This window comes from Diorhabda carinulata, chromosome X, assembly GCF_026250575.1.
Source record: "Diorhabda carinulata isolate Delta chromosome X, icDioCari1.1, whole genome shotgun sequence".
Classification (NCBI taxonomy): Eukaryota; Metazoa; Arthropoda; class Insecta; order Coleoptera; family Chrysomelidae; genus Diorhabda; species Diorhabda carinulata.
The window spans coordinates 66074718-66086305 of record NC_079472.1 but is presented as its reverse complement, the minus strand read 5'-3'; positions in this window follow the sequence as shown (position 1 = coordinate 66086305).

The following is an 11588-nucleotide window of genomic DNA, read 5'->3' as shown; positions in this document are numbered from 1 at the left end:
TGACAGTTAAAAAAGTGTCATTTATTACAAAGCCTACTAAAAGTATACATAGAAAATTAAAACGTGGTTCTATGTAAAAACTAAAGAAATTTGATATTTAAGTCAAGTTAAACTTTGAACACTTTTTATACACACCCTGTATAAAATGAAAAATTTTTCAGCATAGACCAGAACTATTTCCATTTCTTTGAAGGTATCCTCGGAAAAAAATAATTTATAAGTATCTATAACTGTCAAATTTTTCACAAACAAATTAATAATCCAAAAAGTATGCATTTTTCGGAAAAAGTATTTCGACAAAAATATACCAAAATTTTACGTACATTTCAAAAATGTATTAATATTTGAAATAACAGTTACGGTAAAACCGGAAGTCGGCTAAAACCTAAACGTAGAAATTTTCATAATTTTACTATAAGAATTTTGCCATATACAGATAGTTTCAACTCGTTGTGGGACACTCTGTATAGTTTAGCTAGAAGGTTTGTTCGGTTTCCAAATAAGGATTGGATTTACATTGAAGTAGTGCTCCAAAGGAACAAATATTTCCATAGTCTTTTACCAGGAGGACCTGGGAAGCGCTTGTATATAGATTTAGGAATAAATTGACGCTTATTCAAAATTGCTCAAAGTTTTCGAAATGTATAAGACGTGTATGGTGGAAAAACCAGAATTTGAAGAACAGTTAGATAGACAGGCGAATAAATTAAAAACAATACTTTATATTTTAATTAGTATCAAATACCAATTTGTCTCTATTCTAGTTTTTGCAAGAATCACCCTAATTCGAAAATGAATCTGGAATGAAACAGTTGGAATTATAGTATCGCCCAATTCCATAAAATCTTTTTTATTTATCCATTTTTTTTTATTTAGCGTTTTTGATTTTGTCAACAACAGTGTGATTAAGACAAATTTGGATATAAACTACGATGAAGTATATTTTTCCTTGGAATTGGGTATTGTAGTATTGTATTGTATAGAATTGATTTCATTCAAATACCCGTCACAGTTTAAATAGCCATGTATATTATTTATTTCACCTATTACTACTACCGGTACATGTAACTCAGGTGGGCGTTGTACAAAGCTGTAATTCATTTCCTTCTCTGATTGTCAAATAACTCAGTTATCAGTTATCATATATGAATTGGAACTCTTTGCTTGCTCGTAGGAGAACAAAACTACTTTCCTGGCTATCACACAACATATCAATCCACCAGAAATGACATCCCTAGTGTAATATAATATATATCTTCAATTTCTATTTTCTCAAGCATTTTGATTTGCCCATGTTTTCAAATCGTCTTGATTTAAGGTTGATTCAAAATTAGTTTTTTTTTTTCATAGACAGATAAAAAATGACGTTTCGACCTGTTGCAGTCTTTATCAAAATTTGTATCTGTCTAAAACTAATTTTTTTAATCGCATCTAGTAGTTTTGGTTCTACTGAAATTGATTCTGTATCTGGTATGAACAGGATGTCGAGCAAGGGTGAAGAAAACATAGGAATAGTGACAGACAGCAAGGGTTCTTTGGTGCTTTGACGGAAATACATCGATTTGCCGGCCAATGTAGGAACTAAGGCAAACTAAGCAGACGACAGAATTGTTTCTGATGATTCCGCAAATTCTGTTTGTTCCACCTATAATATGAGGAAGGAACACCTTCAATAGATTCTTCAAACGAATGGAGGAAGGTGGAAGATGGTATTAATGTCTATAAAGTGTTCCTACTGAATACATAGTTTATACTACCACTGTATTAACATTCACAAATTCACTGTCCATCGTGCGCTCCGATAATCAAGTTATAGTCTCCAGAGACTGAAGTTGTACTGAAACTTGAAACTTATTAACTTTACCTACCTATTTATTCAAAATTTTCTCACCGATTTACCTTCTACAGCGAAAACTTTACTAGCGGGAAATTCAACATTCATTTATTAACTAATAAACTGTAAAGTGATCTAGGAAGAATAGGCCCTCTGTTTCCATTTAATATATGAATAGGTAGGTGAAATTTATAAGTGTCTGCTCAACTTTGATCTCTGAAGACGATAACTTGGTTAATGAGGTTTTGGTGTAGTGGTAATGTGTTCAGTTTGAATGACATTAACGGTAAAAAAATCCCATTCTATTCTTCAAGTACTTACAAGTAATTTCTTCTTGGAATTGTGAACACTCAAAGGTATTATATCATTATGTGAAATTCCTTCAGCAATACGTAATGTCTATTGAACTATCAGCAGTTGAGTCGATAAATTTATTATAGTGAATCCAACTACATTGCAATTTCCGAAATAGTTGATAGAGGTGATATTCATACTGAACTATCACTATATCAACACTCAACATGATACCGTCTGACGTGCATTGCGATAACCAAGTTATATTCTTCAGAAGTTGAAGACAATAATAATATTTATCTGTATGAATCATCTCCTTGAAGTATGAATATTTTCATTAGGATATAGTAATAACTAGGTTCACGGGTTGAACCGCTGTGGAATTTTGAAAATTCTCAACGTTTCGGCTCCCATTTTAGAACCATTATAAAAAGGAAGCAGAAAATATAGGGTGGTTAATTGTTCGTTGGTGATCCGATTCCGTGGTCTCAATCTGCCTACTCCACGCAACGAAACACCCTTTTTTGATGTTACGAACTATCTCATAGTTGCCTTCTATAACATAAATCTCTTCGCGGAAGCCAACTACGAGTTAATTCATACGCACAGACACGATACGACCTGTCGCTTCTCTGAAGCTAAAGCATATACGAGAATCTATTGATATCTAGTAAGCCTAGACTAGTTCCATGCATAAACAAAATATTGCGTTACCATAGCAACGAACAATAACTTAGTAGAAGTGTCAGTGTGAAGTTTGACGTCAAAAAAGTGAACCAGAGTTACGCAATAAATTAAAAGAAAAAAGATGTCCACCGAAATTGTGAAAATCGAAAAATTGGAGTATCGAGCCATCATCAAGTACTTGGTGATTAATGTCCTTCGTATGCGACCGTGAAAAATTAGAGTGCAAGCTTCAAAAGAGGTAAATTTTCCATTGAAGATGATGACCGATCGGGAAGGCCAGTTTCTGTGTCAGTCCCCGAAAATATCAATGTAGTTCATGGTATGATTTAATCAGATCGTCAAATTGGGCTAAAACGGATATCTGACGCACTGGATATTTCATACGAACGTGTTCATTATATAGTTTACGTCACTTTGGACATGAGAGAAATTGCCGCAAAATGGATCCCCAAAAGTTTGAATGTTGATCAAAAATATACAAGGATAGAAGCATCGCGTTCGATCTGTGCTCGATTTGAAAACGGTGTAGACTTCTTAAACAGACTTGTTACTATGGATGAGACTTGGGTTCATTTCTACAATCCAGAGACAAAACAATAATCGATGGAAGGGCGACATTCTGGTTCTCCAAGACCTAAGAAGTTTCGTGTCTAAAAATCTGCTGGAAAAGTTCTTCATTCAGTTTTTTGGGATTGCCATGGAGTAATCATGTTTGATTTTTTAGATAAGGGTAGAACAATAACTGGAGATTACTATTCGACATTACTCACCACTATACGGGAAAAAATTAAAGAGAAGAGACGCGGAAAGCTATCTAAAGGTGTTTTGTTATTGCAGGACAATGCCATGAAAAAAATTAGTGATTTAAGGTTTGAATTACTAGAACACCTCCCTTTATTCACCAGATTTGGTTCCGTCCGACTATCATCTCTTTCCTTAACTGAAAAAAAGTCGTAGATTTTCTTCCATAGAGGAGGTGATAAAAGCTGTGGAGGTCTGGTTTGCTGAGCAAGAGGAAACATTTTTTTAGAAAGTCCAAAGACGTTGCAGGTTCGCTGTCATAAATTTATCCTATTAAGAAGAGGATATGTTGAGTAATAAAATATTTTGACATTGAAATTTCGTTTGGTTCTATAGTAGATTACACGCGTCCATATTCGTCAGAAGTATCTCAGATATTGTCGAGTGCATTAAATTTACGTCTTTATTCATCGTCGCGTTTATTGGAGAAGTGATTCAACCAGTTTCCAAAAAAAAATTAAATTGCAAGAGCTTTATTATTTAGAGAGTCTACCACCTACCGAAAAAAAAAACAGCGTCCGACAAAGCCTTGTAGAATATGTACTCAAGCAAAAAAACGGAGAGAAATGCGTTATTTCTGTCCAGTATGTAAAAAAAAGCCAGCCCTTTGTATGGAAAATTGCTTCCACAAACAATAAAATGTTTTTAAAATTATATTTTTAGTGCGTTTTTTAATAAATTCTCTGTTCATGCAAGCCAGCATTGATTTTTTGTTCTTTTGCCAGAAGCCATCAATCGATATTAGCACTTATATATTCCGAGTTTCATAGTAGCTGCACAAAAATGGCAAGTAAACACCGGACGAGATAACTCGTAGTTGGCGTCCTAGAAAAGAAAGCAATCTACGAGTTATCTCGTAGTTGGCAATCAACGTGTTAAAATAGAAATGGAAATAATGTGCTTACCATCGAGAACATAGTTGACAGTAACAGCACAAGCTCTATTTTTTATGAAGTATGAGAAAGATGGAATATAACTTTACGGGTTTTTGGTGATTATATACGTCATCATATGAGAAAGAATTGCATCCGATGTTATGATGGAGAAATTCTTATTTTCAATTAATATAAAAAGTTGTCTTATCTTTTTAATATATTTTTCATTGAGTAACTCTCTCAACTATGTAAAAAATGTATTGAAAATAGAGTAAATTGAGGAAAATTGAACACAAATTGGTGAATTCAATTTTTAATAAATACTTTGGTTGAAAAAAGCAATCTAAAGTTTATAAAATCCAATACATCTTAGAAAGTTTCTAGCCACTCTAGAAAATTGACTTTGTTTCGTTAAACTTTGATTTCGTATCAACATCGAACGTTCGAAACTTTTTTTTGAAAAAGGCTCATTATTTTTTAAAGAGTATCAAAAGTGAGGGAAACTTGAAAAAGTAGATTATGCATCGAAACATCCTTACAAAGAGTCAAGATATTCCAATAATTCACATAAAAATAACACATATAGACACGTGAGTAGTTTTCACAAGCCACCATTTAAGAAAATAAAACAAAAATGGGTAGGTTTTTAAATATATACACCCCACAAAAATTATCGAATCACTCATTATTTTTCAAATATTTCAAATGTCTTGCTTGTCTTACGAATTTTATTATTATTACGAATTAAAAATTAAAAATTAAAAAATGAATTTCTAATAGCGTGTGTTGCCGCCCCTCGCTCTAATTACAACTTCCATTCGTCTTGGAAGGCTTCTAAACAGGTTCTGGATGTATACCTGTGGCATGTTTTCCCAGAAGTTGAGAAGAAATTGTTGAAGATCATTTAGTGTTCTTATTGGGGGCGGATATTGCTGAATTTGCCGTCCTAGATGGTCCCAGACATGGTCTATTGGATATAAGGCATATAGGGTACTACATGGGGTTCTATATAGGTCATGCATTTAGTCAGCATTTAGTTTTCCATCATTCACTGGTACTAACTCCGTGCGACCCTCGAAAGATATTCCTTCCCAAACCATGATAGAGCCACCACCAAAGCTTTTAGTTTGACAAAAATTAACCAGATCGTGCCGTTCACCACGTCACCTACGAGTATATACTGGCACACGCCTATCTGATGAATACAGACAAAATATTGATCCGTGAATAAAATATTGGATCAATCCTGAATATTCCAATTTGCGTGCTCTCGAGTAAATTCCAATCTTGCTACTCGATGTTCTCTGGTAGAACGTGGACCTCTAGCTGGCACTCTGTCTCTTATACCTGCTTCTCTCAGCCTATTTCGAACTGTTTGTAGGCTTATTCGGACATTACGAGCAGCAAACAGATCTGTTTGCAGCCTTCGAGAGGTGGTATGCCTAATTCTTAACGCCGTTAACCTCAAATAACGATCATCTACTACCGAAGTTCGGATCTTCTGCTTAGCTGCCCTGTTTCCAGGTAGCGAATAGGACATGGTGCTTTGTTGAACTCCAATCACCCCGGGGACGTATTTTGTGCGGCCATCTTTTATGAGCGCGATGATTCTAGCGGCTTCTTAATTCGTTACATGTCCAGTTAAAAGTTGAGGCACATTCATTATTAACAAAATAAATTTAAATATTCACTAAACAATAACACAATTTGCTTTGAAAAGTTCTCGATTTCAAAGTTTTTCAAGAAATTGTGATATTTTTTAGCCCATGATAAGAAACCTGAAATATCTATTAAGTTGATACATATGTAATAATTAAGTTAAAACGTTCTTCGCCGTCTTCCGATTCCCAGTTTCCATCTTTCTGGATCTTCCCAAAGATCTTCTTCCAATCTTCTTTCCCGAATCTCCTTCTTCTCATATATTCACTATCAAAAATAAACTCACTTTAGTATTTAATATTTAACAACTTAATATTGAAGCTCATCATACAAAATAGTCACCTTTCTCACAGGGTGAGCTTTACAAACACGCAGGTATTTTTATTACACTAGACGCTACCGAATGATTAAGGTTTCATTCATGTTAAAATAAATCATGTCTTATCGCTCTGGGATCTTGGACTAAGAGGTATTGAGGTTTTGGTCTCAATTTTGCAATAAATGAGTTCAATAAATGCGCCTTGAATTCGGACGTCTTTGTGGCGAACGTGTCGAAGTGTATGAATAGAAAATTTCAAAAAAAAAAGTGATTTGTAAACGATTACACATTACATTAGCGAAGCGTCCTCAAATGAAGACCTTATTGAAGATCTGAATGACTTTTTGGCAATAAATCGATTATTTTGTATTAATCATAAATATACTTTTTTAAAGAAAACTAATTTGGGCGCTAATGGGTTAATAAGGATGTTATCAAATAAGTTGTGGCTTATATTCTCTTCCTGCTATGACTTCCAAAGCACTCTTGATAAATGAAGGAAGGAAGATTTTGAGAGAAACATACATTGATATCTTGCACACTAACATTAATTTCCTGTCAATATTGATAATAAAAATAGTGGGTACGATATATACACCCTATAAATATTTTTAATACTGAATTCTTGTTTTTAGGGACAATCTGTATACATATTATATAATATATGAGAGGCCATTTTGTTTTATAATGAATTTTATTTCACCATAAGAAAACAATTTTTGAATAAAAATTCTCCAAATATATATAATTATGATTAATTAAAGTATATATTTGTTTATTCCTGATCATCGCAATCATCGACAGAGTCATAAGAATTTTCATCGTTCATTCAATAACATATTGTCCATTTAAGTCATCCTCTTCGTCATCATTTCGTTGCTGGCAGCGTCTTCTGTAAAAAACAGTTTAAAGAATGCAAAACTATGAAATTATGAATACAATAAATTCAAAACTTCCAGTCAAAGTATAGTACCTGAGTTTTTAAGAATTACACAATCTTTACACAAATACTAAAATCTAATGACTTGACTAGTTTACCTTAAGTCTCTGAAGACGATAACTTGGCTGTCGAAACGCGAGTCAGACAGTGTAATAGTGAGTGTTGGTGTAGTGGTGGTGTAAACATTGTATTGAGTATGAATATCGCCAACGGTTCCAGAAATTTCAACTTAGTTGTGAATTCACTAATGTCACCAGGTGATTGGTAACCATCAAACCAATAAAAAAGATATTGGTTTTCTATTAAACTCCACCCATTGTTTTTAGGAGTAAAACTAGTTGGTAGTTTTTCATTTGCATCATTCCATATAATAGAAATGTAATTAGCTCGAAGAAATTATTGAAGTAATTCAGTTTTACATGGTGGTCAACTGCTAGCATAAAAATTTTTTGATTGAATTCTTAGTTCATCTATGTACGCTGTGATTATTCAAAAACAGCTTTAGTCGGACAGCATCATCATCGAATATACCAGGAACACGGTAAATTTCGTAGATTTATTGCTGAATTTTTTCGAAAATATCTTCTTGTTTTCGCTCATCAAAAAATAACTGCAAACTTCTACACAAAGATGGTCCTAAATACCCATAAACCTTTGTCACATGAATATATCTTTGATTATGTTATGCATATGTCCTAGCATTATTATCGCAATATCAGTGTCAGAGCATCTGGGAACTTTGCTTGAACGTTTGTATTACAAACATGAAAAACAATTTTATTATCGGCTTCTTCATGTTCTGGACACGATAAACTATCATCCACTTTTGAAACAACTTTATTATTATCAACGATACGAGAATAATTTTGATTAAAAGTAAGTAATTAATAATATTTGTTTATCTTCAACAAATAGTGTCATTTCTTCAGATGCCTAGTGCAGAATAAATAAATCAGTTGTAATTTGATATTTTTAAGTTCTTTTTAAAAAATCTGACAATCAAACTTGGACGGGGCCTGTGATGTTGAAATCTTGTTATGTAAACTCGCTGCCAAGATCTTTTTCAAAGACTTTTATGGAAGGAGAGAAATATTGATCAAAAATAACGTCGTTTGTTGTCGCTTCGAGCTGCGTTATCGTTAGAATAATTTTTTTTGAGATTGCTCCAAAAGTTTTTTGGTAAATTTTTCATGGTGTGAAGCAGAAAGAAACTATCAATTAATATGTCTATTTGATCACGTGAATCGTGCTCTAAATTTTTTTCTAAAGACTTCATCAAAGTTGATTTCTGGGTTTTACACATTGCCTCATCAATATGGCTCATGGATAATGGTATTGAAGTAATAGGATATGATGAAATTCATTTCATATCTACTTTGAAATCTAGAGAAATGCTGAGAATACGCCCAAAAAAATCTCTGCATTCGTATCACTTTGACTTTACCAGTGTAAAATTTTTCAAGGGTGTTTTCTGAATACTTTTTTCGAATTTGCTAATATTCAATTCACACTCAGAGATGAATATTAGACGTTTAGTTTTACCATTTTTGATCAATATCATGCAAACATCTTTCTACGGACTCTGGCGCAGCTTTACCCGATGAAATATTGATTAATAGATCTTTCGGCACTTGTGAGTCGAATGAGTTTATAAATGAATCAAAAGTGTCGATAAATTGGTGAGCTCGGCCGAAACGTCTTTCCCCTTCCTCAGATCCAAATCTTCATAGACAGAACTAATTATTGTGTATCTTATATCATGACTGCGGGCCCAAATGCATGCAGAAATGGAATAAGTTAAATGTGCTATACCAGTAAGTTTCCTCGCTGCATCAGCGTTTATTGTTTGTTAAAGAACAAGGTCAATTGGTTGTTTAGAAAAAGATTTATTGGTTCCTCGCAAGCCAAAAAAAAACTTCTTGATATCCTTCGTATAAGTTGGGCAAAGTTTAATAAATATTAGCAAAATATAGCTGTTCAACGCGTATAGTTTGGCTGGTTACAGATGAAAAATAAATTCGTGATATTCGGTAATACGTACTTGAACAAATCAAAATCTCCAGTACGAATATTTCTGGATAGAGTTGAGTAATAGTGAAATTAGTCTACAACTATAGATATTAAATATAACTAGGATGTTTTTCCATATTCACCATTCAAAGTCAAAGTCTCAAATACAATAATTATTCAAAAGTACTTTCAACTCTCCATTTTCTATTTGAAAAGATGACATTCGAGCATTTTACAGACGTACAATTTCTTCATTAATTGTATCTGATACTTCTACATTATCAATATCTAAAAGACTTGAAATGTTAAATCTGCAGACCCACTGACACGGATGAAGCCTATTACACCGATGAAGTGTTTTCCTTCCTGATACAAGCAACTGACTCATAAGCTAACAAAATTTTCCTATAGCTTCAAAGTATGACATCATGATATGGAATGGTCCCAAATAAATGAATGGGTTGTAAAATTTGGGTACTTCAGTAGCGTGAATTTGTGAAGCTACTTTGCTATTGCAAGATCATAAGTAACTTGAATGCAGGAATGTTCGATAACATTGCAAATTTTTAAACTTTTCACCATTGTTTCTAAAATAATCGATGTGTTTCTGAGCGATACAGTTATCGGAGTAAAAAAAGGAAATAACTTACGGTGGCTTATTTTCATAATTACTGATTAAAGAATTGTAGCCAACATCGGAAGATTTGGTGAATGATAAGCATGACTCAACATCCAAATTGTATGTATGTATTGTATGTTTTTATATCATTATTAATTCACAGGTAGAGTTCTTTCACTTCAACTCCAGTGCATAGATTCGGATTTTTTCCAATTGCTTCGAGATATTGAGCAATGAGTAGCTTCAGATTCTAGATCCTCTAGCCCTGGGTAACTAATACAATGACCATGATTATGTCAATTATATTAGGACTGCTTGTTAAGTTTTTTAGAGCCATTCCAAGCTTGTCATGCATCGAAGTTTTACCTTTACCACTTAAGATAGTATACATAGCATCCCGGTCCAAAGATTAATGAATTATTTGGAATTTTTTCTTTTCAATTTGTAACACCGACTTTCTCAATATCAAAGCAGCTTTATTAAAAATGTCCTGATCCCTCAAATTATCTATTAACTTTTCATAAAATGACAGAAACATGTTTCGGAGCGAGTAGCTTCTTATTACGACTTTATCTCCTTTTTAAATACTTTTTTCATTTTATCTTGTTATAAGGAGTGAAATCTACTATGATTTCTTTAAATTTTTCTACTTGTTTGTTAAAAAACTCCATGTAGTGCCTGTAGATATATGTAAGAAAGTATCATCGACCTTTTTCTTCGATTTTGATGTATAAAATTACAAACTTCTAAAAACTGCTTGATGCTTTGACGATATTTTGTGATAGTATATTGTTGAATCCATCACATCTTGCACTTTCTCAATTAATTTTGCCAAGTCTTCATCTCCAACATTAAATTTCATTAAAAAGTCTTTTAGTCTTTTGGTAACAATATGGTTTGTGTCAATTATCATTTTAAATTGAAATATTCCTCGGAAATACAAAAAATTGGTTTAACTGATTCTAATTCATCAATAAGTTCACTTTGCTCAGGTATTACAATAGTTTTAGGTATATAGTACTACCTGGACTTTAGTTTGATTCTATATCTGAATCTAGAACTATAGAATTATTTTGTTGACTTGAGATAAATTGTATACATTGATTATAATCAGTAGTAAGATTATTTGACATGATGTCGATACAACTCCATAATTTTTATTAGTATTTTTTAGATTTTATAAATTGGCAGAATAATACTTTTCTGGAAAAGCAGTAAAATTTTCATAATAATCTTTGAATTTTAAGTTAGATGGTAATTTTCAAATTAAGTTAATATAAACGAACTTCTGCTGATTGGTTTCATTCTTTAAATTATTACTTATACGTACAACAAAATTCAATTACCGCTTTGTTTTATGAAAATAGACATTGTATGCTAATTTTAAAAGAATTGTTGAATAATTTCCAGTTGATGTGGATTTTATGTAAGTCGGCTTATTTTCTCTGCCGATAAATCATTCTATTCTTTCCCATTAGCATACTCATCCAATTCATCTTAATGTAATGAAAACTTGGAAATCAAATTCTTCAAATTTCTCTTTAGTTCGT